This window comes from Lissotriton helveticus, chromosome 7 (genome assembly GCF_964261635.1).
Source record: "Lissotriton helveticus chromosome 7, aLisHel1.1, whole genome shotgun sequence".
NCBI classification, from domain to species: domain Eukaryota; kingdom Metazoa; phylum Chordata; class Amphibia; order Caudata; family Salamandridae; genus Lissotriton; species Lissotriton helveticus.
In genome coordinates, this window is record NC_136068.1 from 1,958,243,668 (window position 1) to 1,958,270,712 (window position 27,045).

Sequence of the window (27,045 nt, forward strand, 5' to 3'; positions counted from 1 at the left end):
CAACACTTCGGAGAGCACACGGTTCCGAGCACTTTAGCTGCACATTGGTCTGCCTTAGTTCCGGCGAAAATCACTTCTGCCTAACGCGTTTCAGAGCCCTTGCGCTCCTTGTTCACAGGCTTTGACGGACATCACAGAAATAAAGGAGGCACTTACTGACGTATCCTTTTATTTAGTCAACAGTTCATTAGCATATTGTTGCATGCTGGTATTTTGAGTCTTTATCAATTTCCTTTAGTAGGCTTCGGTGCCCCCTTCACCAATTATTCACCTTAGTAGGTTCCGTGCATGTTCCATTTAATTTTTAATTATTGTACATCGCCCTCCAGTGGGCTGCCAGAACGTCGGTACACCAGCAAGGGTGCTGCTCGAAAATCCCAATTGGAAACTCGGCATAGTTCCATTGTCTCCATGGCCCCTGATTCATGGTGGTGCCTCTCCGCGACATGGACTGCCGCCAAACATTTTTATACCAAAGGACCAACGCTTCGGAGAGCACACGGTTCCGAGCACTTTAGCTGCACATTGGTCTGCCTTAGTTCCGGCGAAAATCACTTCTGCCTAACGCGTTTCAGAGCCCTTGCGCTCCTTGTTCACAGGCTTTGACGGACATCACAGAAATAAAGGAGGCACTTACTGACGTATCCTTTTCCAGAAATAAAGGAGGCATGCAACAATATGCTAATGAACTGTTGACGAAATAAAAGGATACGTCAGTAAGTGCCTCCTTTATTTCTGTGATGTCCGTCAAAGCCTGTGAACAAGGAGCGCAAGGGCTCTGAAACGCGTTAGGCAGAAGTGATTTTCGCCGGAACTAAGGCAGACCATTGTGCAGCTAAAGTGCTCGGAACCGTGTGCTCTCCGAAGCGTTGGTCCTTTGGTATAAAAAAAATATATATATATATATATATATATATATATATATATATTTTTTTTTTCTACTTGTATGCTTCTTATACTAAATCCATAGCTCTTATTGTTAATTTCATATTGTTTTTATTGCCATCAACATGCAATTTGATCCTCCTACAAAGTTTTTACAAGCTAAAGGTGAACCTCCAATTCCCTCGTCTAGATGGAAAGAGAAATTTTTGACCTATTTAAAAGCAATTGATGGAGAAAGAATGGGTAATGAAAGGAAAACAAATATGTTGTTACACTGTCTTGGGTCTGAAGGTCTAGCTATATTTAGAACTTTACCAGTTGCAAGTGGTGAGTTTGGTACGTTTGATGAAGCACTTATGCATATGGAAACTCGTTTTAAACCAACGACTAGCATAGCCCTCAATAGGTATAAATTCTATACTAGAGCTCAGAGGGAGGGTGAAACTTTTGATGATTTTTTAACTGCTCTCAGGAGTCTTGTAATTTCGTGCAATTTTGGGAATTTGGCTGACGAAATGATAAGAGATCTAGGGCCAGATGTAGCTCGCCAAATTCCGGTCGGTAACGGCCGATTTCGTCCGTTACCGACCGGTATTTGGGATTTGTAATGTAGGGGGCCATTGATTTACAGAATCTGTAATTTTACCGATTCGGTAAATATACAGAGTCGATAAAATACCGAATCGGTAAATTTACCGACTCTGTAAATCAATATGTAGGTGGCACTGTAATCAGTGCCACAGGCCCTTACCGAATCGTTATTTACCATGGAATACTATTTCATGTTAAATAACTAATTCCTGTGTACATGCACATCTGTGCATGTACACCTGTGCCATGTGGCACACAGACATGCCCTAAGGGCATGTCTGTGTGTCACATGGCACACAAGCCAGAAACAGGGGTGCAACAGGGTGTCAAAGTGACACCCTGTCCCCCTTGTAAATTCGGTATTTTTACCGATTCGGTAATCTGCCATTGAATCCTATGGGCTTCAAGGCCCATAGGAATCAATGACAAATACCGATTCTGTAATTACAGAATTGGCAAATACCGAATCGTACAGATTCGATATTTGTTACCGATTTTCTACCTACATTTGAATTACCGATTCATGAATACAGAATCGGTAAAATTCGGTATTTATGAATCGGTAATTCACATTTACCTACATCTAGGCCCAAATTATTGTGAATGTGAGGAGTAAAAAAACTCAAGAACAGTTGTGGATTTTAGGAAATCCTAATTTAAATGACACCATTTCCACTGCTAAGGCTTTCGAGCAATCTGACAAGTGGAGGAAAACAATTGAAGATGTTAATGCTAAGGGTGACAGTAGTAAAAGCATTGATGAGGTATGTGTTGTTAAAAAAGTGTTTACCAAATCTCCTCATCAGTATAATAGAGATACAAAAACATTGTTTGTTTTACGTGTGGGAGTACAAACCACGTAGCTTCATTTAAATTTTGTCCTGCCATAGGAAAAGAATGTATAAAATGCGGTAGAATTGGACATTTTGCTAAGGCATGCAAGGATGATCGTAGAAGGATGTTTGAGGCTCATAGAAATGTTGGACCCAAAGGTAATGATGTTTCTGTTGTGAGGAGTGTTAATCTTTCAGATGATGACCTGGGAATGGATAAAGGTATGGTTGTATCTATTGTTGATTTGTGTTCCTTAGAGGAGAATTTAAATTCACCAAAGTGTAGTGTTAAGTTTTTGAATGCAGATTTAGATCTTATGGCGGATTCTGGTTCGCCGTGGACCATCATAACTGAAAGTTATTTTGAAGAGAAATTTGGCAAAATGTTGTCAGTAGAAGATTTGTCTAGTCCAGATATTGTGGCTCAGAGTTTTGACGGTTCCACTATTGACTTTGCAGGATTTGTGGCTTCGGAAGTTCTATTTAAGGGACGGTCAGCTTATATTAAAATGTATGTGTCGAGGAAAGGAGTTAATGTGTTGGGATGGAGGGATCAGTACAATTATGCTCAATCCACGAAATAAAGAACCTGTTATAGTGATAGAAGAGTGTGAGCTGGTAGGAGTCACTAGTGTAGGTGCTGATCCTGATCTTGTTGAAAGAAAGTTTCCTGAAGTTTTTTCTGACACATTAGGGAAATTTAAGGGTTTCACCCAATTAGATTAAGTTAAAAAAAGGGTTTTCTCCTGTCAAACAAAAACTTAGGAATGTACCCATTAACGTGAGAAATGAATTAGGAAAACTTTTGAAGGGCATGTTAGATGAAGGAGTGATTGAAGAAGTGGAGTAATCGGAATGGGTTTCTCCGATCGTTTTGGCACGTAAATCTGATAATTCACTGAGATTATGTGGTGATCTTCGTGCACTTAACTCCAACATCTTGATTGATTGTCATCCCTTACCGAACATTAATGAGGTTGAAAGCATGTTGGGGGCGCCACAGTGTTCTCCACTTTGGACCTCAGGTCGGCCTATCATCAAATTGAGTTAATAAAAGAATCACGCCATTTGACTGCTTTTATCACGCCACATGGTTTATTCCAGTTCAAGAGGATGCCTTTCGGACTAGCATCTGCAGCATCTGTATTCCAGAGATCCATGTGCCATCTTTTCAAACAAATGGAGTTGTGTGTAAAATGCTTCCAGGATGACATTTTAATCTATTCACCAGTTATAACATCTCATTCGGAACATCTTAAAGGAGTATGTAAGATTCTCAAAGATTGTGGGCTCACACTAAAAAAGAGCAAGTGTAAATTTTTCCAAGAATCAGTTGAGTATTTAGGACATACACTTTCCAAGGAGGGTGTTGTTCCCAAAAGGTCATTAGTTGATGCTATACTTAAAGCACCTTCTCCAGACTCTAAAGAGAAGCTTCTTTCATTTTCAGGACTTTGAGAGTATTATAGCAAGTTCATAAAAGATTTTGCTTAAAAAATTGAGCCATTGAGAGAGCTAACGAGGAAAAATGTTGAATTTGTGTGGGGAGAAAGTCAACAGAAAGCCTTTGAAAATATTAAGGTAGAAATGGTTGCTGTGATAGAGCGCGCAGGTCACCCAACCAACAGATTTACCATACACGTATCGGGCCTATATATTTCAATTCACCATTTTATTATTCGGGTGACCATACACTCTACTACCAGTAACCCAATTCCTTCCTATATATTTCTATTGTACCCGACTTACCAATCCACCGTCACGAGTACCTAATGACCACGATGAATCAGGGAGCTAGCGGTGAAGAAAAGGCAGATACCAAAAATACTTATACTTTATATATTCTATTTGTACTATAATAACCACAAACTCAGGAAGTTTTGATAACCTTTATCTAAATTTTATCAAGCTCAGAAAACATGAGATTCACAACGAGCAGGCAATCGATTACCAGAATTACAAAGAGCATGTATCCATAAAGGAAGTAAATAAAACCAACCATTTGTGAAACTAAAGGGAGGTAAGAACAAGGAACATGCTTGGCAGTAGTTCCTGAATTTAAAACTTAGTTTGGAGAGACTAAAAGACGAGGAAGAATAAAGAGCATGCTAGAATGTCACAGTGAAATATTTCCCCAGAAAGAGGAACTATAGATAAAATGCAAACAGACCATACTAATAAACTGGTGCAATTACTTGAATCGGCTAAATAATGGGAAAAGACAAAGAACATCTATGTATCATAAACTTGAAAAGGAATTTACTAAGGATGGGTAAGAAAAATGGAACGTGCTAGAATAACGAAAATAACGTATGAGCTTTTCATTCAGTGGTTTGCGGAAAAAGCATGGAAATTCAATATATGCAAAGATATGTCTTTATTGAAGCAAAAGACAGGAAAATAGAAAGGTGCAGTATAGAGATTCAGCACTATATTTACCTAGAATGGTGTGAAGACCAACCCTGACTACAGGTCAGTTAAGAACAGGAGGGACCCCAAAGGAAACCCGTCATCAGTAGGACAGCAGGTGCAGAATGGACCCCCCAGGACAGGACAGGAAACCCAGATTAGGATCAGGACAGGACCACCAAGGCACGCTCCACCCTCTCTGCAGCTATCGGCCAGAACCCCGATTGGATTATCGATTTCCCCAGCAAAGTGCTCCGCTAGCACTTAAGGTTTAAAACCTCTAGAGTCTATGGAAAGTTCGGACAGAGTGCTCCGCAGCCCTCTGTATCAAGTCACCTATTGAGTGCGTTGAGTCAGTGACAGGTCAACTATTCGGACAAGTCGGACAAATTCTCTAGCTAAACCTAGGCTAGTTATACTGTTTTCGGGTCAGTGTACCACCCCCCAAATGTTGCAAGTGTCAGAATCCCCAATTTCGATTGGTCCTCAAGTAGGATAGGTCAACACACCAATCACATTTTACTTCTACAAGCCTACATTTACATGGTCTGGGACCGCCTAGTGAATTTGGGGTTCCCATGACAAGCTCTACAGAATACAATGGATAACTTACAAATGTATCATGTGCAGTACAGTTCGGCTCCATCCTGCTGGGTCGCAGGTCACTTTCTCAGGAGAATCTTGACTGTGGCTGCCAGCTGGCTGAGTTCCACTGTTCAAGGTTGTCTTCCCTCTGCCGGGGTGACATGCGCAGTAGAGGTTTTCAAGATGGATTCACGAGTGTCTCTCAAACCCTCAAGAACGTGGTACATGAAAAGTAAGCGTAAACAAATTAAACACAGAAATAAATGAATACACTGTATACCATTAATTGCTACTCTATACCCCTTACTTTGTAATATCTATAGCGTTAGGGTAAATGCGGAACAAACGACTTTGCAAAAGCAGCTTTGCAAGCACAGAGCATATAAGGAGACAAAGCGGCCATTTTAGCTGCATTGCGCATGAGCAAACATTTCCCACTAGAACTGCGAGTACGTCACGTCACGTGAGTGTGTCTAACCCATGCGCAGAAGAAACCCCGCCAAGCAGCGGCCATTTTCAGTGGCAAGCGTATTAATGTTAGTAAACACATAGGCAAGCTTCACTGGGACACCCAAAATGTCAGAATAACAGGGAAATTAGTAAGACAAACAGGTTGGATTACTTTGTTACATATTATTCGAGGTTCATGAATTCAAGCAAGTCGCGTAATATGCGAATCCTTGCTCCATCAATCCCCTCCTTGATGATATTTACTATCATCACAAAACCAATGGAATCAGATGCCAACTTTTTTCTCACACTCTGTTCATTTCAATTTCTTCTAACATTCGATTCAACTTTTCTTTAACTTCTTTGTTAGGGTGATAATTCTTCACCCTTTTATAAATCTGATTATTCAGTTCCTCCAATTCAAGTTCATCCACACTCCGTTTCACTCCTCTTTTATTCACAGTATACTTCTTTTGGTGTTTGCGACATTTGCAACAGACAAATATAAGGAATATGATAAAACCTACTACTGCAATTGGCATCAGTACCTTGTACAACAAACCTTTACATAAATTAGAAAATCAATGACCTACAGCGGAGAGACCATCAGTGAGTCTCTTCCAGGCACTATCAACCTCCAGTGGTTTGAGTTCCTTTTCCAAATTTGTGATGTTCCTCACATACTTTTTGATTTGTACACTTTTATCCGGTATGTAAGTGCAACAATGTTGCGCTTTCAACATCCGGCAGACTCCGCCCTCTTTTGCTAATAAGGTATCCAGAGCAAGTCTGTTCTGTAAAACCATAGATCTGATCGCAACCATTTCGGTATTGACCATCAGAAATCCACTTGCTGTGTCAGTAGACAACCGATCCACTATAGTTGACAATTTGCAAATTCTGTGTGTGTTCAGAACCACTCCCACTGCAGGTATCAATGCACTAAAAATACTACCTATTATTTCACCTACACTTTCCCTTTTACTAAGCACTAAACTGTTAGTGTTTTCATTGCTTCCAGCAATTTCATTCACATGGTATATTTTCGGGAAAACAATGCCAAAATAGCAGCTTCCATACCAGTGATCCGGCAATTTGAAATAAGCCTTGTTTCCACATATGTAATAATTTCCGGGAACCACAGGTTCTGACCCATTTTTGAAACCCCAACCTCCAATTACCTTGTAATTGTGTTCACATTGACTGGAACCAATGAAAATGTTATTATAATAACTAGTCTTTTCTCGGTGAAGACAAAGCTTCCCTTTCCTCTCGAAATCCAGCAACAAAGCAGGACCACTCCCACCATTTGAGGTGCTTCCCATGTTTTCAGCCCACTTAGGAGTTTTCTGCCTTTTATCATTCGCCTTTATTTGGAAACTTTCTCTTCTTTTTTCTGCCATGTTTAGAAACATTTTCTCTTGTTCATGTAATGAACAGGTCAAGTTATCCCTGTGTGCTTCACCTAAGTCTATGGTACCTATAGTCAGGAAGTATTCTCCCATATAACGGGTCACGTCACTTTTGGTATGTACAGGGTTCAGATTTCCACATATAGGAAGTTCAGAAAATATCACATCTGAGTTAGAGTAGTAGTACTGTAACGGTCCTCTTTTGTAAAATAAGCTAGCTAAAATACTACAGGAAATTCCATATGTTAGTGGCAAGTGATGGTATGTCACTCCCTCAGCTACAGAAGTAGGTAGCTTCATGCACACATAACAGTCCTCTATTTCCATGGTCTCTAAATAATGCACTAAAAGGTTAGCGAATACGTTTAAATGAGTCTGGTTCTTGATTCCATGATAATGCAGTCCTTCCACATCTGATGCTTCTAAGTCTGGTTTAGTTTGTCTAATGCTAAGTGCTTTCTCATGTCCTTCTACGTTTTGTGATGTCGTTTCTCTTGCATTTTTCGTCACAGTCTCTGTGGTGTCAGTAATATTACTTTTGCTCATCATATAAGGAATAGTAATTGTTAGTCCTATCCATAATATTAACACTAAGGCTACACTACATATACATACTTTACAGCATATTTTACAGCAATTACGTCTAGGTCTTCCATTCACATTTGAATCAGACATTTCTGCTTAACAAGAAGCTTTTTTCAACCCCTCTTTGCAACTTTGCACAGGTAGCTTACACTGAGCAATTTCCGGTGGGCTCTTCTTCTTCGGCAGACTGGTCAGCTGTCTGTTCTTCGTCACTTTCGTCAGTTATATCAAGATCCTCAAATTCCTCCAACACCAGGAAAGTCCATTCAGGATCCTGGTACTTTTCATTCTGTCTTTTTACTCGGGCACTTCTTCGCTTAGTGTTTTCTCCAGGTAACTCTGTTTTACTTAGAGCTTGTTTCCTTTGCTCAAGCTTTTCTTCTACTGTTTTCAGTCTCAGTCTTAGTCTCTTAATGTACCTTGGTTCTGTATTTTTCTTCTTGAGTCTTTTAACTGGCACTGTGATTGGGCTTTTGTCTAATGCTCTTATATTTTCGTTCAGTTGCGGCACTTCTGCTTCTGCTTCTTCCCTTCCTGTCTGACTAGTCCCAGGTCTTACTTCTTTTTCTTCTGCCTGGTCACTAAGCTGGCCTTGTTCAGGTGTAAACGGAGTTTGACTTTTGGGTGTTTCACTTTCAGTATCCTGAACACATTCGTCTATTTCTATCTGATCCTGTTCAAGCATTTCGAACCTTTGATTTTCTTCCGCTTGAACGTTCGCCCTAATATCTGTCTGTCCCTTTTCGATTTCAGGTGTTCTTGGAGGTGTGTCAATTACCTGTTCTGTCCCTATCTGATCTTCTTCTTCTTCAGATTTTACATGGATTTCGATAATCTGATTGTCTTCTTCTATTCCTGTCTCATCCTCACTATTCCACTCTCTGTCTGCGTAGGTCTGACTTCTTGTTCTGATTGGGTCATCAGTCAGGTCGATTATGGGTATCCACTCATCTCGACTGGTGCTCGGTTGTTCGTCATCAGCTACTTCAGGACCAACTTCTGGAGACCCCTCAGCTGGACAACCTTCAGCGCCAGTTTTCTTGTCTTCGATCACCTTCTTGGTGTGGCTGGCATGGATCCACTTCGGGACGCCGCTGTCGTGGTCACCAGGATCACTTGTCTCGGTTTTCCCCACCTCGGTGCAAGGCAGTTTGAACGAGTATGCTTCTTGAGTACCACCCAATCGCCTGGAATCAATTTATGGACTGGAGTTGCTGGACTGGCGACGGCGTCTTCCCCAATCTGGCGAGAGATAGAACGCACTTGGTCACCCAGTTGCTTGCAGTACTCAAGTACCAAATCATCAGAAATGCTTATCAGTTTGTATCCTGGTACCCATGCTTGTCTCATCACTCTTCCCATCAGGATCTCATGGGGACTCAGGCCTGTATTTCGGTCAGGAATACTTTGGATTCCCATCAGAACAAGAGGTAAAGCCTCTATCCAATTCATGTTAGTAGATTCACACATCTTTCCTAGTGTCGACTTGATAGTGCCATTCATCTGTTCCACCACTCCAGAAGCCTCTGGACGGTATGCACAGTGCAGCTTTTGTGTAATCTTGAAAGCTTTACAGAGCTGATCAATTACTTCATTCTGGAAATGCCCACCTCTATCTGATTCAATTGTGACTGGGACGCCGTACCTAGGTATTAGTTCTCGCAGTAACAACTTGGCTACAGTGATGGCATCATTCTTTTTGGCCAGGTAAGCTTCTACCCATTTTGAAAATAGGCAGACAATAACAAGGACATATCTCATTCCTTTACAAAGGGGCAACTGAATGAAGTCAATCTGCAATCTTACAAAAGGACCTCCTGACTTCCCAATTTTACCCATTTCAACTACTGTCTTCTTCCCAGCGTTGAACTGCTGACATGTCAAGCACCTCTGGCAGAGCGACTCCGCTACCTTCCTGAACTTCGAGCTGTACCATGTCTGTTGGAAAACACGAACCATGGCGTCCCTATGAATGTGTGCATCTCCGTGTATGAGTCTGGCCATAGAAGCAAGCAAGCGATTAGGCAACACAGGCATACCATCAGGGCCAACAATGACACCATCCTCGCTTCTTTGGTAACAACCAAGCTTTCTCCATTTTCCCTTTTCCTTTGGTGTTGCAGCATGCTGCTAATCTTTCAATTCATTCCATGTAGGCACATCCTCAAACACCATAACTTGGCAGCTGTTTCCGTATCCCCCCAATTTGATATTGACAGACATTCTATGTCTGGCACAATGTTGGGCTACTTCGTCAGCGTATCGGTTACCTACTGTCACATGGTCATTGCCAGATTTGTGAGCAGCACACTTAACCACTGCCAATTCTTTTGGTAGCTGGATTGCATCCAGCAATTCTTGTACAACTTTTCCATTTCTGATAGGAGTACCTGAAGATGTCAGAAACTCCCTTTGCAGCCACAATTGGCCGAAGTCATGCACAACTCCATAACCGTACTGACTGTCAGTATATACGGTTACTCTTTTATTGTTCCCAATTTTACAGGCTCTTGCCAATGCAACTAATTCGGCTACTTGTGCAGACTTTACTCCAAATAGACAAGATGCTTCTATAGTGCGTGATACCATGACTACAGCATAAGCAGCACTTAGGCCTGCAGTTTCATGTCTCAGACATGAGCCATCCACAAACAACTCATAATCTTCTACAGGCAGGGGCATTGCCTTGATATCTGGTCGTGGTTTAGTACTGAACTCAGTCAGGTCAATGCAGTCATGCTCGACCTCTCCCTTTGCTTCTGTAATCAGTGAGTCTGGTAATAGGGTAGCTGGATTTAATATGTTACACCGAGTAATGACCACATTCGCAGCACCTACAAGAATTCTCTCATATCTAGTCAGCCGACTAGGGGTGAGATACTGGGTTTTAGTTCTGGTCAGTAGGATTACAACTGCATGTGGAACATACACAGTTACATGATGTCCCATAACAATGGATTCACTCTGTTCTAGACTCATGCAAGTTGCGGCTACTGCTTTCAGACATCCAGGTAATCCAGCAGCTACTGGATCCAAGGTAGCAGAAAAATATGCTACTGGACGTCTAGTCAGACCATGCTCTTGGGTTAGGACAGACAGTGCACAATTATCTTGTGTATCACAAAACAGTGCAAACTCCTTTGAATAATCCGGCATTCCCAATGCAGGTGCTGTACACAGACATTCTCGTAATTTTTTAAAGGCTGTCAAGCTCTCCTCATCCCATTCCACTGGATCCTTTGCTCCTTTCTTTGTCATTTTGATTAATGGTTTTGCTAGGACTGCAAATCCCACAATCCATTGCCTGCAATAACCTATGACTCCAAGGAACATTCTGACTTCTTTCTGAGTATTGGGTAACTGCATGTTTCGAATGATCCTAATTCTTTCTGAAGTAACTTTCCTGATACCTTTCTCTATCTGGTGCCCCAGATATTTTACTGATTTGGTACAGAACTGTAGTTTGTCAGGTGATACTTTATGTCCTCCTTCACCTAGATGGTTCAGTAGGGCAATGGTGTCAACAACACAATCTTTCTGACTTTTAGACGCCACCAAGAGGTCGTCTATATATTGCACCAAAACTGAGTTTCCAGGTAAGACTAAAGATTCAAGGCACTTTTTCAGAATCTGATTAAATATTGAGGGGCTTTCTGTGTACCCCTGGGGGACTCGATTCCAAACGAACACGTGACTGTTGAATGCAAATGAGAAAAGAAATTTGCTCTCTGGATGCAATGGGATCGAGAAGAATGCATGGCATAGGTCAATCACGGTGAACCACTCAGCATCCCAGGGAATCTGATACAGAATCACTGCTGGGTTCGGAACAATAGGGCAGCAGGGAACAACAATTTTGTTTACCCTTCTCAGGTCCTGTACTACCCTGTATTTGCCGCTAGGCTTCTTGATTCCAATTATGGTTGAGTTACATGGGCTACTCATCACTTCTTGTATGATGTTGGCTTCTAGTAATCTTTTTTATTTCAATGGCCACTCCTGCTCTCACTCCTGCACTCATTTTGTATGGCTTAGTATTGGGGTAAACTGCATTTTCTTTCATGGCTATTTTAATTGGATCAACATTTGCCATTAGTCCTACATCTTTTCCAGTAAAGTCCCAAACTTCTAGTTTCACTGTCTGTTGGAGTTCTTCAGGTAAGTCCTGTATAGTCAGTGGTTTAATTTCTGAGTCAGGTCTGATTAACATTAATTTGTATATTCCATCTTCGTCTGGGGTTTGTATTTCGACGCCCTTTGGTGTGCAAAAGATGGTACAGTTCATTTTGCACAACAAGTCACGTCCCAGTAAGTTTACAGGACTGGTGTCACAAACTACAAATCTATGCATTTCTTTGAAATTCCCTATTGTAATCTCCATAGGCTCAGTAACTGGGGTACTAATAAATTGATTAGACACACCCACTACTTGGATTGCTTCTCCCGAGAGGGGTAGGTTTGGAATGTCTGCTGTTCTCACAGTAGAACGGGTAGCACCAGTGTCCAACAGAAAGGTGACATCATTGCCTTCAACCTTTCCTTCAATGTATGGCCCTGACTGGTCTACCGGCAAGGAGGCGCCAAGTACGCACTCCTCGTCCTCCCCCCTCAGGCCCCGTCAGTATTGGTCGTCACAGAGGAAAGTATCATTCAATAAAAATTGCGAAGTTGCTGCATTTCTATCCTCCTTTCCTCCCCAGATTTCTATGTCTTCACCCTGCGGTGTCTTTCCCTTATAATTCGGTTTAGGTGCACGAGGCAACTGACTTGCCTTTACCTGTTGCTGGGTCTTTCTTGGTTTTTCATTCTGCGTCTCTGGATTTAAATCAGGGGTTTGGGGGTTATTATCTTGTGCATATGGACACTCGTCTCTCCAGTGCCCTATTTCTCCGCACTGGTGACAGGGAAATTTCTTTTTGGCTTCTTCTTGACTCATTTTCACTCTGGGCTTCCCTCCACCCCCAGAACCTTGATTTTGGAAATTCTTATTCATTTTACCCAATTGCTTTTCCTGCTGTTCCGCTAGTTTTACTTGTGCCCACATGACCTTTTCTTTCAGAGCCTTTCGCTTATCAGCCATCTCGTCTTCACAGTACTTTGCGTACCATAAGACCTCATCAATCTTCTTTGACTGCCAACAGATTTTATTGTCTTTGATCCACTGGCAAATTTCAGGTCTTAAACCGTTTACAAACCTGTAAATGAAGTGGGTCATATCCTTCATCTCGCTATTATCTATACCGCTGTATGTTTTAAACACCTGTAACAGTCTTTCATAAAAGGAATGCACAGACTCATCCCTTTCCTGTGTAGTTCTATCTATTCTGGTCCAATCAGTTTCCTTTGCAGGCACCTTTCCCTTCAAGTGTAACATTACTTGCTGGTATTTTTTCATTACCTCATCGGAAGGTGCTCCTGAAATAGGATCCCTCGGGTATTCCTCACTAGGCCAACCAATGGCAATTTACAATCCGTCCACAAATCTACTGGAACAACTATGTCAAAGAACCCATCCAGATCTTTCCACCGGCATTTTTGCACTTTCACAAACCTCTCAACCTGTCGATACCAATCTACAGGCTTCTCTCGCAATTTAGGGAAATCATTGGTAAAGGACACAATATCCTGTCTGGACCATGGAACGTGCACATACTTCCCACCAGGTACTTCTCGCATGGGGTATAACTGTTCTGGCTTGTCAACTTCCCTTAAAGCAAACTCAGAAGTCGTTTGTTTGGATCTAACTTCTTCCTTCTTCTTTGCCCACCTGGCTTTCCACTTTTCTACGTCTCCCCATTTTTGCAACACGGTCAACAATTCTTTGATCTGCACCTTTTTTCCCGGCACATTCATATTTTCCAGATCTTTGTCTGAGAAGTCAGCTCTATAGGGTTTTTGTAATGGCTTTGATTTTGAAATATCTATTCCCATACTAGCTGCAGTGTCTGTTAATTTCTCATGGAGCAAACTGGTATTACGGGTAAGACTCTTGCCAATTAACAGCAGCTCTTCCTGGGACTAGGTATTTAATCTGTCTAACCCCACATTTCCGGCCGTCAGTTCTTCCATTTCAATTCTTAATTTGTAAATATCTAATGGTTTGGTCTGAGGAGTTTGTTTCTCTTGTTCTCGACTCCATCTCTCAATCTCTTCAGGAGTCACCAATGTGACACTCTTGGTACCTGAAGTCGATTCCATTTGAATCTCTCTCGTATTGAAAGGATTATGTCTCTTCTGCAAACTCCTTCCTGAGTTCCTAATCGGCAAATCCATTAAAGAAGCTTCAGATTCACACTCACTCGTCTGATCATCCACAATTAAGGGCTCTTTTCTTGGCTGCACTACAGTTGGGGTAATAATTGGGGCTCTTGGACTCCCTTGTCTATCCCCATACAAAGGAACAACTGGTCCAATAGTTACTGGGATTGTCAGGGCTTCGGGGCTTGTATTTAACTGGGAGAGTTTCTGAATTATTTCGGTTCTTTGTTTGGCTAGAGCCTCTCGCTCTTTTTCCTGCAGCATTCTTTCCAGGCTTATTTCAGGTACTATTTGCGGACTTAATGTTGGGGCAGTTGGATGCGTCATACTTGGACCTTCACCATAATTAGGTTTTGGAAACAAGCTTCCTGTGTTTACGGATCTAGGTCCTTCCTCATAAGGAGGTCTTGGACAAAAGTCTCTTTCACCTGAATATATTGATTCTCCACTAAATGGTGGTCTTAGACAGGTGTCTCCGGCACCTATGAGTCCTAGGCCCTCGCTATAGTAAGGTATTTGACAGCTATCTCTTGTCTTTACAGATCTATTCCCTTCCTGGCACGGGGGTCGTTGGGAAGTATCCTCTACACTAGACGATATGGGACCTTCATTATAAGGAGGCGGATTTTTCATAAACATGTCATCCAATAAATCATCATCTGAATCCCCACTGGACACCCAATGCCTGGTCTTTTCTGTCTTTTTCTCTCCCGCAGGACCACCCATTGCCATCATTGGATATAGTCCTTCTACAATCATGTTCTGTCTCCACTGTTTCATCTTTTTATCTCGGGTCTCTTGCTTTAATTTCGGATAACATTTTGTTAACCCTTTATCCATTCGGGGCTTATCTCTCTCAAAAGCCTCGATCTCCCATTCTTCTAATGCTTCGTACTGCGTTAATCTAGGTCTGGGATGTAAATCATTCATTCGCGTTCTCAAATTAAAAAGGATTCTTCCATTAAATGTACCTTCTAACGGAAAAGCCAAAATTCCGTCATCCTTTGTGTATTCCGCCCAATTTTCCAACCATACGCATGAATGATACCCTTTATCAAACATCATGAACGATGCAGGAGTATTAGGTGGCGGAATGTTAACACCTTCTCTGGTTTTGATAGGTTTGTCCTTTTTGAAATAATTCTTTACTTTATTTACAAGGGACAGTTTTCTCTTATTTCCGTACATAATGCTGGTATTATGACCCTTCCACTGATCGTTTTCAAACCCTAAATGTGCAGGTGCAGAATGGACACCCCAGGACAGGACAGGAAACCCAGATTAGGATCTGGACAGGACCACCAGGATAAGACCAGCACCCGCAGTTCGGAAGCAACGCCTGCGCTCCACCCTCTCTGCAGCTATCGGCCAGAACCCCGATTGGGTTATCGATTTCCCCAGCAAAGTGCTGCGCCAGCACTTAAGGTTTAAAACCTCTAGAGTCTATGGAAAGTTCGGACAGAGTGCTCCGCAGCCCTCTGTATCAAGTCACCTATTGAGTGCGTTGGGTCAGTGACAGGTCAGCTATTCGGACAAGTCGGACAAATTCTCTAGCTAAACCTAGGCTAGTTATACTGTTTTCGGGTCAGTGTACCACCCCCCAAATGTTGCAAGTGTCAGAATCCCCAATTTCGATTGGTCCTCAAGTAGGATAGGTCAACACACCAATCACAGTTTACTTCTACAAGCCTACATTTACATGGTCTGGGACCGCCTAGTGAATTTGGGGTTCCCATGACAAGCTCTACAGAATACAATGGATAAATTACAAATGTATCATGTGCAGTACAGTTCGGCTCCATCCTGCTGGGTCGCAGGTCACTTTCTCAGGAGCATCTTGACTGTGGCTGCCAGCTGGCTGAGTTCCACTGTTCAAGGTTGTCTTCCCTCTGCCAGGGTGACATGCGCAGTAGAGGTTTTCTAGATGGATTCACAAGTGTCTCTCAAACCCTCAAGAACGTGGTACATGAAAAGTAAGCGTAAACAAATTAAAACACAGAAATAAATGGATACACTGGATACCATGAATTGCTACTCTATACCCCTTACTTTGTAATATCTATAGCGTTAGGGTAAATGCGGAACAAACGACTTTGCAAAAGCTGCTTTGCAAGCACAGAGCGTATGAGGAGACAAAGCGGCCCATTTAGCTGTATTGCGCATGAGCAAACATTTCCCACCAGAACTGCGAGTACGTCACGTCACGTGAGTGTGACTAACCCATGCGCAGAAGAAACCCCGCCAAGCAGCGGCCATTTTCAGTGGCAATCGTATTAATGTTAGTAAACACATAGGCAAGCTTCACTGGGACACCCAAAATGTCAGAATAACAGGGAAATTAGTAAGACAAACAGGTTGGATTACTTTGTTACATATTATTCGAGGTTCATGAATTCAAGCAAGTCGCGTAATATTCGAATCCTTGCTCCATCAGCTGCACCGTCTCTTAAACCGTTTTGTGTTGGGAAAACATGTGTACTTACAGTGAATGCCAATCTGTATGGACTAGGATGTGTGTTGTCACAGTGTGCAGGGAAGGATGAGTGGAATGTGGCTTTTGCCTCACGCACCTTGAGTTTGTCAGAGAGACATTATGCTGTCATCGAAAGAGAGTTGTTAGCGTGTGTATGGGGTGTGGAGCATTTTAGAAATTACATTTGGGGTGCACAATTTATTCTCAAAACGGATCACAATCCTTTGATTACTATTTTAGCCCCAGGTGGTGGACTTAATGCCCCGGCAAGGATAGCCAGGTTAATGTCACGTTTACAAGAATATACTTTACTGTTGAATATGTTCCAGGAAAGGTCAATGTTACTGCAGATTGTTTATCTCGCCTTCCTTGTGATGGCGACAATACATGTAATGAGGAAGTGGTGGCAAGTATTTCTGAAGTGTTATCAGATAGATTTAGTGCCATTTCTGAAGATTTGTGGAAGAAAAGTATGACAGAAGACAGAATTTTACAGCAAGTTGTCAATTTTACTTGTGCTGGTTGGCCTTCTAGGAGGGACATTTCAGAGGAATTATTTCCATTATGGAAAGTTTCTGATGAGATTTTTGTAGAAGGAGATTTTATTTACAGGCAGGGAAAATGCATTCCACCCGTTTCTCTACGGAACACCATTTTAAATTTGAGTCATGAAAGTCACCTTGGTATGTCTTCAATGAAAAGGCTTATCAGGTCTTTCTTATGGTGGCCTGGTCTAGACAGGTATGTAGATACAATTGTTGGAGAGTGTCCAGAATGTGTGTGCAGTGAGGAATCTCTCAGATGTAATCCTGCCCCACTTATTCCTGTTAAATGGCCTGAATATCCGTGGCAGAGGGTTGGTTTAGACATTGCTGGGCCTTTTAATTTCTTACCACAAGATTGCAGATTCGCCGTTGTTATGGTAGATTATCATTCTAAATGGCCCGAAGTGAAGTTAGTTCCACGTGTCACAACCAGTAGTGTTATTTTATTTTTAAAGGCAGTTTTTGCCAAGGAAGGTACTCCAGAGGTGATTATCTCAGACAAAGGTGTACAATTGAAATCGTATGAGATGATGGAGTTATTAAAATTGCATAAGATTCAACATATTACCACATCTCTTTATGAACCTCAAGGAAATGGTCAAGTGGAGAGGTACAATAGGGTTCTCAAGCAGGACATACTTGGGGCACGGAATTTTGGTCTTGATTGGAAGACAAATTAAGGGAGAAATTGTGGTTATACCGGATAACTCCCCATTCTACAACTGATGTTTCCCCTTTCCGTTTGCTCTGGTGTAGAGATCCTGTTTCTAAATTGTGCCCTTGTGGTTGAAGAAAGTTGTTAGAGTTCAGATTTCGGAGCTAGATAAAAAAGACATAGATCGTAGGGTGGAACAAAAGCAGCTGAAGAGTAAGAACAATTATGATCTTCAGATGAAAGTTAAAACACCGGAATTTGCTGTAGGAGATTTTGTTAAGATACGTAAACCTGGAATTCTTCTTAAGCAAGATACAAAATTTTGCAGACCCATGAAAATTGTCAAAGTCAATCGTAAAAGTGTGGTCACCCAAGATGGACAAGTTTGGAATGTGAGGCGTGTTTCTAAATGTTCTATGATTCATACTTAATGTTTCTAAGGAAGGAGATGTGTTACATTCTCTATAGTCTTTCCCTTTTAATTGTATGTTTCCCTTTTAAAGACTCTGTGTACTTTTAACTATGGCACAGGCCATGCTGTTGTTGTTACATCATTTAGAACTGTTGCCTGGACATTCTTCTTTTAATCTTGGCAACAGCAGTACTGTGCTCCTTTTTATTAAACAGACTCTTAACATATTTGGATTTCAAGGTTATTTCTTCATTGGAATGAACAAGACTGCATGAGTAATTTCCGCTAAGGAAATATCGGTTCCCAAAGATTCAAAATCAACATGATGGGATTGGCTGTGATTCCGGAGTACATAGATTTTAATAAAAGAAACCAAATTCACTTAAAATATGATTGTCTTTAAAAAGGGGAATTCCAGCATTATTCTGTAGAGATTCTATTTTAGTTCTTTCTCTCCTTATTTTTAAGTAATTATCCAATAATTTCCCCATTTTATTCTGACCTCCATAATAGCGAGTGCTGCTTTTCAATAAATAGGAAGAAGCTGCTTCTGTAGATCATCTGTTAAAAGTGACCTCAGCATCAATAGGTTTTTCAAGGAAGACTCGTTGTTGGAGCGATAATACGTATATGCTAGCTGTTTAATTTTATTAAGTAATTGAGAAGTTTGAATATAAAAAGATTTTTTCTTTTGTGAAGCAAAGTTTATTATAAGTCCTCTGGCCGCTGCTTTAAAAGAGTCCCAAATCATTACAGGAGAGGAGTCTGGCGTTGAATTAATTGCAAAGAATTCAGAAGCGAAGGAATTGAATTGGCCGGAGAATTTAGGATCCAAGAGTCGGGGATTGTTAGAGCGCCATCTACAGGCATATGGAGTGAATAGTATCAGGTCAAGATCAACATAGGATGACCAAGTACCTCGCTGTGCTTCTGGGAGAGAGGGCAGAGCCAAGCTCTGCGGCCACCAGTTCTCAGTCCAGTGGAGATGTGCTTTGCCAAACCGTAGTATATCAGTCTTGTCTCCATTCAATTGAAGACAGTTTAGAGGCGTCCACTTGGCAATGTTCTCACGCAGGAAGTGAAGCGCTGTTTAACAACCGCCATATCTTGCCCAAAAGAGATGAGCAGCTGAGTACCATCTGCATACGAAAGCATTTGAAGCCGCAGGACTTGACTAGCCGAGCAAGGGGAGCGACAGAGATGTTGAGAAGAGTCGGACTGAACGCAGAGCCATGAGGAACTCCCGTGCTCAGGGACAAAGTCTTAGACTGAAAAGGACCAAGAGTCATAGTTTTATGTCCTGCCCTTCAAAAAGTCGGTAAAACAACGAAAGGCGGTGCCGTTTATTCCTATCTCCTGGAGACGTTGAATCAGAATAGGATGTGACACAGTATCAAATGCCGCCGACAGATCGGGAAGAGCCAGCATGGCTGGCTTGCCTGTCCAAGGAAAGCCTGAGGGAGTCTGTTACCGCTACAAGGGTGGTTTCTTTACTGTGCAAAGGACGAAAGCCTGACCGAGAGGCACCCAACAGGGAATAAGTCTCCAGGTAAGATGACAGCTGTTTATTTATGTGGGATTCAAGCATTTTTCCAATCGAATGAAGGACAGAGATGGGACAGTAGTTTACGGGGTCAGTAGGATAGGAGTGTGTTTTGTTTAGAATGGGTCTGACATAGGCAGCTTTTCCAATCCAGAGGGAAAGTGACTGAAGACAGAGATAAATTTGCAAAAGGATTTAAATGATGGTGCCGGTGAGGTGGCTGACATGGCTGTAACGTAAAGGGGGCACAAGTCAGCCAGGGACACAGATTTGGTTTTCGCTGACAGGTCTGAAAGTTAGGTGGTTGTGATAGGTTCACACTTCTTCAATGGTGCCTGAGTGTTTCTGCACAGAGAGTTATCCGGACAAATAGAGGATGTTGTTGTGAAAGTTGCAGTAGATATTGTCTATTTTATTTTCAAAGTGATAGACTAAAGTATCGCAGAGAGTCTGGGAGGCCACTGTGGCTGAAGTGCAAGTGCGAGGTTTAGACGCTCCTTTACAACCTTAAATAGTTCTTTAGCAGAATTTCTTTCTTGTTCTATTAATGGTAATTGATCTTCCTGCCTAGCATTAATTTGTGGTGGTGTTTGTCAAGGACATCCATATATGTTCCAATCTCTCATAGTCGGTTTTATCGGTTTTCAGATCTGCTGAATGAATAGGGCTGTTTACAACACATGCGATTAGCTCTCATGCCATTACAACGCTGTTATTACAACAACCCCGTTATTAGTACGCATACCATTACATGACAAGTCAATACAATGACTTGCTGTAGGAGTTGCGCTGAACTTAGTAATAGTATTATTTACTATTCCTTCTATAGTTGGCGCAACAACAGGGAAGGTATTGGATTTGAAATTCAATACTAGCGTGTCCCCTACAGCAAGTTGTTGTAATGATTTGCGAAATAGTGGTATGCGAACTAACAACGTGGTTGTTGTAACGACTGCATTGTAATGGCATGCGTTGTGTAGACAGTGTTGTAAACGCTGTTTCCCCTGCCGAATACCAAGGGGCATTAGGTCGAGTGGGTTTCTGGTATAGGATCTGTAGGGCGCAACTGTATCACGTGCTGCCGCGAGGGATTCTAAGAACGCGTCCCAGGCTGCATTGATGTCTGTTGTGTTATCCATTTCAGGGGCCCTGAAAGAAGATTGAAAGTTTTCTGCGGTCACCTGCTTCCATCGTCTTGCTTTCCCACAGTTCACCGTGGTAGCTCTGGCAGAGCTGGAGTCCACAGGGATTTTAAATTTAAGTAGGAAATGATCTGTGCAAGGGAGAAATTCAGGCATATCCATGTACATGGGCTGGGAGTTAGAGAATCGAAGGTCCTGCTGGATGAGTAGGACTCGATCAGGTGGAGATCCAGCATTTGAAGATTGGACAGTAAATTGGAGACGTCAGGATCAGATGCTATCTCAGCATGATAATTAAAATCTCCAATAAGGGAAAATCTTGTGTGGATAGCACATCAAGAGCTATTAGTTCTATTAATTTGAAACTAAAGATTGTCTTAGGACCAGGGGTGGCGATAGACTATAGCTCCTTTCCATATACCTCCATGGGGGAGTTTGATTTTGAATCTTGCTGTCTCTGGCAAGTCGGTGAGCACTGAGTTGCGTAGTAGTACTTTAAGTGAGTCCCGAAAAGTAATGGCTAATCCCCCGCCTGGCCTTACTTCTCTGTCCAACTTAACTATTTTATAGTTGTCATGAAGCGCTATAGGAATGCAGGGGAATGGTTGAGAGTTGAGCCGGGTCTCAGTAATAAAACATAAGTCTGGTGACTGATGTGTGCTAAAAGAAGTGAGACAGTCTCCGTTACAAGGAAGAGAAGATGCATTGTTAGCAGAGAAAGATAAGTTACAGTTTAGGCACACGAATTGTCTCTCTAAGTATCTAAGTTGGAGGATGGAGAGAGCAGTGTCGACCGCTGGGTCTACGCTTCTTTAATTCATGACTAGCATCACTTGTCAAGGATAAAGGGCTTAACTCTGGGGACAAATATGAAGGGTTCCTGGCTCCTGGTGACGGTCGGACGGGTGCAGACGGGCTTGCCTTTGGCACATATTCTACGTTCCGGCAGTGCGCACGCTGCCCGAGTCCACAGCGCATTGGCTCCAGGGTCTAATTTAATATGTGGGACCTAGAGCAACTGGACCTCCGGTATACTAAGATGGCCGCTGCCCTCGGATAGAGAAGAGGAAACGCCCAAGCTCTTTCCAGTCAATCAGCATTGAGCAATGCTGCAGCAGACCGAGGAGCAAGGAAGATAGGCAGAAACTGAAAGGCAGACTATACGCCAGTTGGAATATAGAGTACGCTTTTCACAGACTGGATGTAGGAGTATAGAAGTAAGTTTTTCACAATACATAAAATATTAAAAAGATAAAAATGGTACGGTACTTTTAGGGCCTGACTCCTCCTCACTCCAATGGAAGCCTCCTCCGATCAGCCACTCACCAGGTGGGAACAGCTCACCTCACAGAACACCACAGCCATCAAGAACTCCATCCACTCTGGAGTGCCCAAGCACCCCTGCCCCTACCACCTTTTCAACCTCGGAGGCAAGGACATCAGCTGTCAACTCATCCATAGCCACAGCCACTTATCCCAATTGATGGAAACACACAAAAGTCAGACCACAAACCCAGCGAACTCCAAAACTGCCACACCATCTAGCTTCTCCTTTTCTCCACCAAAGTCCTTGAGAAGGCCATCAACCGACAGCTCACCCACCATCTGGAGAGAAACAACCTGCTCAGTTCTTGTGCAAACCACAGCACTGAGACTGCCCTGATCACCACCACTGACATCTTCACCCTCTTCGAGAGCGGAGAATCTCCGGCCCTCATCCTCATCAACATCTCTGCAGTTTAGACACCGTATCTCACCACACACTCATCAAGAGCCTCCACCACATCCAGATGCCTCAGAACCCAAGAGCACCATCTACGCTGTCCCTCAAGGTTCATCCCTCAGCCCCACCCTCTTCAACATGTACATGACACCTCTAGCTGACATCGTCAGAAAACCCATGGCCTCAAAATCATGTCCTACTCCAACGGTTCCCAGCTCCCCCTCTCCCTCTCAACAGACTCCACCACCATGAAGCCCAATGTCCACAAGTGCATGAAGGACGCCGCCGACTGGATAAAGACCAACTGTCTGAATGTCAACACTGACAAGACCGAACTGCTAATCTTTGTCAACAACACCTCTCCTTGTAACGATACCTGCTGGCCCATCGAACTCGGACCCGCTCCCACATCAACAGACCACGCCCGCAACCTTGGCATCCTTCTGGACAGCAAGCTCACTATGAAGGAACATATCAACACAGTGTCCTCCGCCTGCCTCCACACTGTCCGGAGATGGAACTGGAAAAAGACAGCCCATGAGTTATATTAATCTGAGACCAACCAAAATCTCAGGCCGGCCTTGTTCTCATTAGAATGAGAAGGTGTTGCTTGATTTGAGTGGGTGGAAGAAGCAGAAAGCTGTATGGGGCATGTGAAGGGTTGACAGCGCTGCTCATTAACTAGCCTGACACAGCTACATCCAAACTATCATGAAAAGCAATTTTCTACCTAGCGGAATAGTTAGAACGTAAAAATAAACGTAAACTTTTTATAATTTATATTCATTTACCACCTTAGACTACACAAAATGAAAAAGTGCTTCCCCGTGTTTGGACACATGAATGTTCAGTTAAATCTGCTGCAGGCTCCTCTGTGAGAAGAACCAGAGGGGCATATTCTCAAGAACGTGAGATAACCATCACATAAGTAACTTTTTACAACTTCCAACATCGCAGTCTATCACGGGAAAATTACACTGCGTTAACGAACCATTCTCAACACGGCGGTACCATGCGATAGTCTCCAGATAACGCATCCAATGTCGGCGTAAAAATTAACGTCATAGGCTCACGACACCAGGGCAGTTGTCAGTAGTGTTAGATCACCTCCGTAATGATGATCCTTTTTTCCTCCCAAATTCGACGCATCATCCTCTGACGCCTCTTCTTGCGTGCAATGATATGTACTCTGCCTTTGAATAATCGATGTCCAGTTCCAAATCTGTGACCTACGCGAGCGCAGCGTAGGCCGAGAGCAGTCGGCCGCGCGGGCCCAAAGAATCTTGCGATTTTGATATGCGACTAAGACCTGGTGGCACCACGTCGAAGGGTGTATAGTGACATACACACAGCCATAATTAATGTGCTCTCTCATGGTGTAATCAAGGCTCAGTTTCAAATGTGTGACCTACTCGAGCGCAGCGTAGGCCGCAGGCAGTAGAACTCTGTGGGCCCACATGCACGTGTGGTTGTGATGCGAAGCACAGACTTGGTGGCTCCACATCGAAGGGAGTATAGTGATTTAAAGTCAGCCATAAATATCATCCTCTGTCATAGTGTAATCAAGACTCAGTTCCTAATGTGTAACCTACTAGTCCACTGTGTCAGCCGATAGAGTACATAAATGAGAAAGGAGTACTCGTGCCTAGATCACCGAGGCCGTGATGGTCGTAGCAGGATTCCAGGGTCGCGGGCATCAGGCTTGGAGTGCGCACCGGTACATGGTGGGCCCTCTTCGACACATGCTGGTGTCGACAGGTTGGCATTGAGGCCTTAGTGCGCAGGAGCAGGTAAGACAGGTTCGGGGGCCAGCGTCCCGGGGTGCAGCAGGCACACAGGATCACAGACAACAACGCTCACGGCACCAGCCTCGTGGCGGGGTGAGAAGCACCGCCTTGGCAGAGACTTAGGGCATTCGGGAAGAGGACCACGCCCAGAGTTATGTGCCTTTTATTCACACCCCTATGCTGGCCTGGCATATGCCGGGCCAGCCCACTCCTCTCACGCTTACGGGGGGGGGATCGTAACAAGCTACATTCCCGCGATCTTCCCTACTGGCTGGGGCTGCAAGGTTGCGTCCACTGTCCACTACTCTCCAAATACCAGCGGTGTGTTTTGACTTGGATATGTTCGTGGTCTGCATACCGCAGTCTGGCCATCACATCCACGCCACACTTGGCATTGTGTACATTCTCATTCATCGGTCACTTGCCTCCTTCGCACATGCCTGGTCCCCACCTCTTTCGACATTCTGCTATTGTGTGGCCGAGGTGCCATGCCATTGATGGCTAATGTACCTGGCTGGTCCACGTTCCCACAGTGAGTTGTGCTATTATGTCTGGAGGGTGTACATGTTGTATGTGAGCTTGTAATGTGTGCATTTCCTGTGTTGTGAGTTGCATGATTGTGGAGTTGAGTTGTGTGGTGTGTGTATTTGGTTTTGGCCAACGAGCAGTGCATTTCCGTGGGTGCCATCCCGTTAGCGCAGGTTGATGATGGACTGTTGGTGGTGTATTAATCATGCACATTGCCTGGGTTGTTGGCGGCGACGTTGGTGGAGATTCCCCGGTAGTCCAATTTTGCATGGACATTGGTGGGATACGTGCGCTTTCTGTGGTGCTTATTGTGTGCAGTGTTGCCAGGGGGCACAAGTGGGACTTGTGTGCAGTCAATTGCCCCTGACACGTGTGGGAAGCCAGCTGTGGCGTAGATGCCCTGCTTGGTCTCCGGCTGTTCCTGCGCAGTGTGTGGGAAGTATAGATAGTGGGGTACCAAGCTGATGGTGTCATCCATGACCTTTGTGAGGGACTTGTATTGGCTTGGCAGTGTAACTCCGCCGACTCGGGCGGTTGTTGGTTGTAGGGTACCAGAGGCAAACATGTACATCACGGCCAGCAGCGTTGTCTGAGGTGGGATGTTGGTTGTCCGCTGTGTTGGTGCCGTCAGCCGGTGGCCATTGGTGGTCAGGATGCGGAGGACGGTTGTCCCTTTGAGCCTGTGGTGGGCAATGACATTCTCTGGTGTTGGGTCTGTGGGGTTGGTGCATTTTCTGGGGTCGCTGTGGGGCATAATATCAAGAAATGGCGTTAACATCATCGCCGCTTTAGCGTCAGAAAACTGCAGCTGAAGTGGTGATAATGGGCTTGATAATACGCCCTTGTGAATTCCCATAGAAGCCCAGGTTCTGGTGTTAACCTGGGCTTCTATGGGAATTCTCTACGGCGTATTATCAAGCCCATTATCGCAGCTTTAGCGGCAGTTTTATGCCGCTAAAGCGGCGATAACATTAACGTCATGCTTGGGTGTCCGGCCCGCATGTTCAGTGGCTCCATGTCATCTGTTGTTCTTCAGATGTGGCTCCGGCCTGGGCTCCCTTTTGTGGTGCAAGCTGCCGTCCGACTTTACACCAGCTCAGGGCAGGTGTTACTTACCTGCAGCTAACGCGCCTTATCACATGTTTCGTGGTGTTTTCACCAATCTGGCTGGTTGTTGAGAATGTTGCGGAGTGGTGTCGTCACCTTTTGGCACGGGAACGCCTACTCTGCATCTCATTAGCAATAGTTGCCGGGGTCATCTGTGGCGATGTTTTTCGCGGCTGCTATCACGCGTAAACTGGTGCCATGGCTGCGATAAAGTGCTGTTAACTCGGTGATAGCTCCTTGAGAATATGCCCCAGAGATTCAACGTGAACTTGTTACCGACTGTCAAAGGCCCACACTAGGAGATTCTCAGGTATCGATCTACTCCTTTCCACTGCCATTATTCACAACTTCAGGACCGAAGCTGCCGGGAGGATTATAAACCCCTTCTATATAGCCTCGGCCTTTGGCCTCCGAACAGAAAAAGATCGCCCTTCCCATAAAACCTTTTAAAGCAACCCGATCCAATACAATAATCAATTATACTTTAATTTATGTCACAGAATTCAGCAAATGTGTGGATTTTAAAATCATAGGGAAACACAGGGATGACCCTCACCTCCATCGGATAAGTTTAGAATGGAGATTAAAGTAGTTCGACTCATCAATTGCTTCTGCACAGAGGAAATGATGGGCCTCATTTATGAGGTTTTGCCGTAGGGCAGCGCGGCAGGCCTTCCGACTGCGCTGCCCTACGGCAAAAGAAGAGGGCAGGAATGCATCGTATCTATAAGATACGGCGCATTCCTGTCCTTTCCCCCTGCGCACAATGGTGAAAGGGCGCCGGGCTGGAGGGGAGGATTATTTTTGTACAGGAAGGGACACCTTTCTGTACAAAAATAATCACGAGTGGCTTTTCCTCTTTCTACGTCTGCAGAATGCAGCAGACATAAAAAAAGGAAAAACGAGGAGCAATAAAGATATTTCTCCCCGTTGCGCCTCCCTTACGCCTCTCCTGGGGAGGCGTAAGCTTTTGGCGCTGCCTCAGTTTTACGATTTCTCGTAAATCTGGGGCAGTGTCAAAAGGCCATGGGTGTTGCTGTGAACGCCCCCAGCAACACCCGTTGCAGCCCCTCTAAGGCAGAACACTGCTTTAAAGGGGCTGATATTTATCAGGCAGAATTA

At 43.7% G+C, this 27,045-nt stretch overlaps 1 protein-coding gene across 1 annotated transcript in view; it reads left to right on the top strand.

Moving 5' to 3' along the window:
* Positions 1 to 27,045, top strand: part of LOC144767909 (NXPE family member 1-like) — a 357,584-nt gene that overhangs the window by 18,380 nt on the left and 312,159 nt on the right. The gene's annotated exons all lie outside the window — the stretch shown is intronic.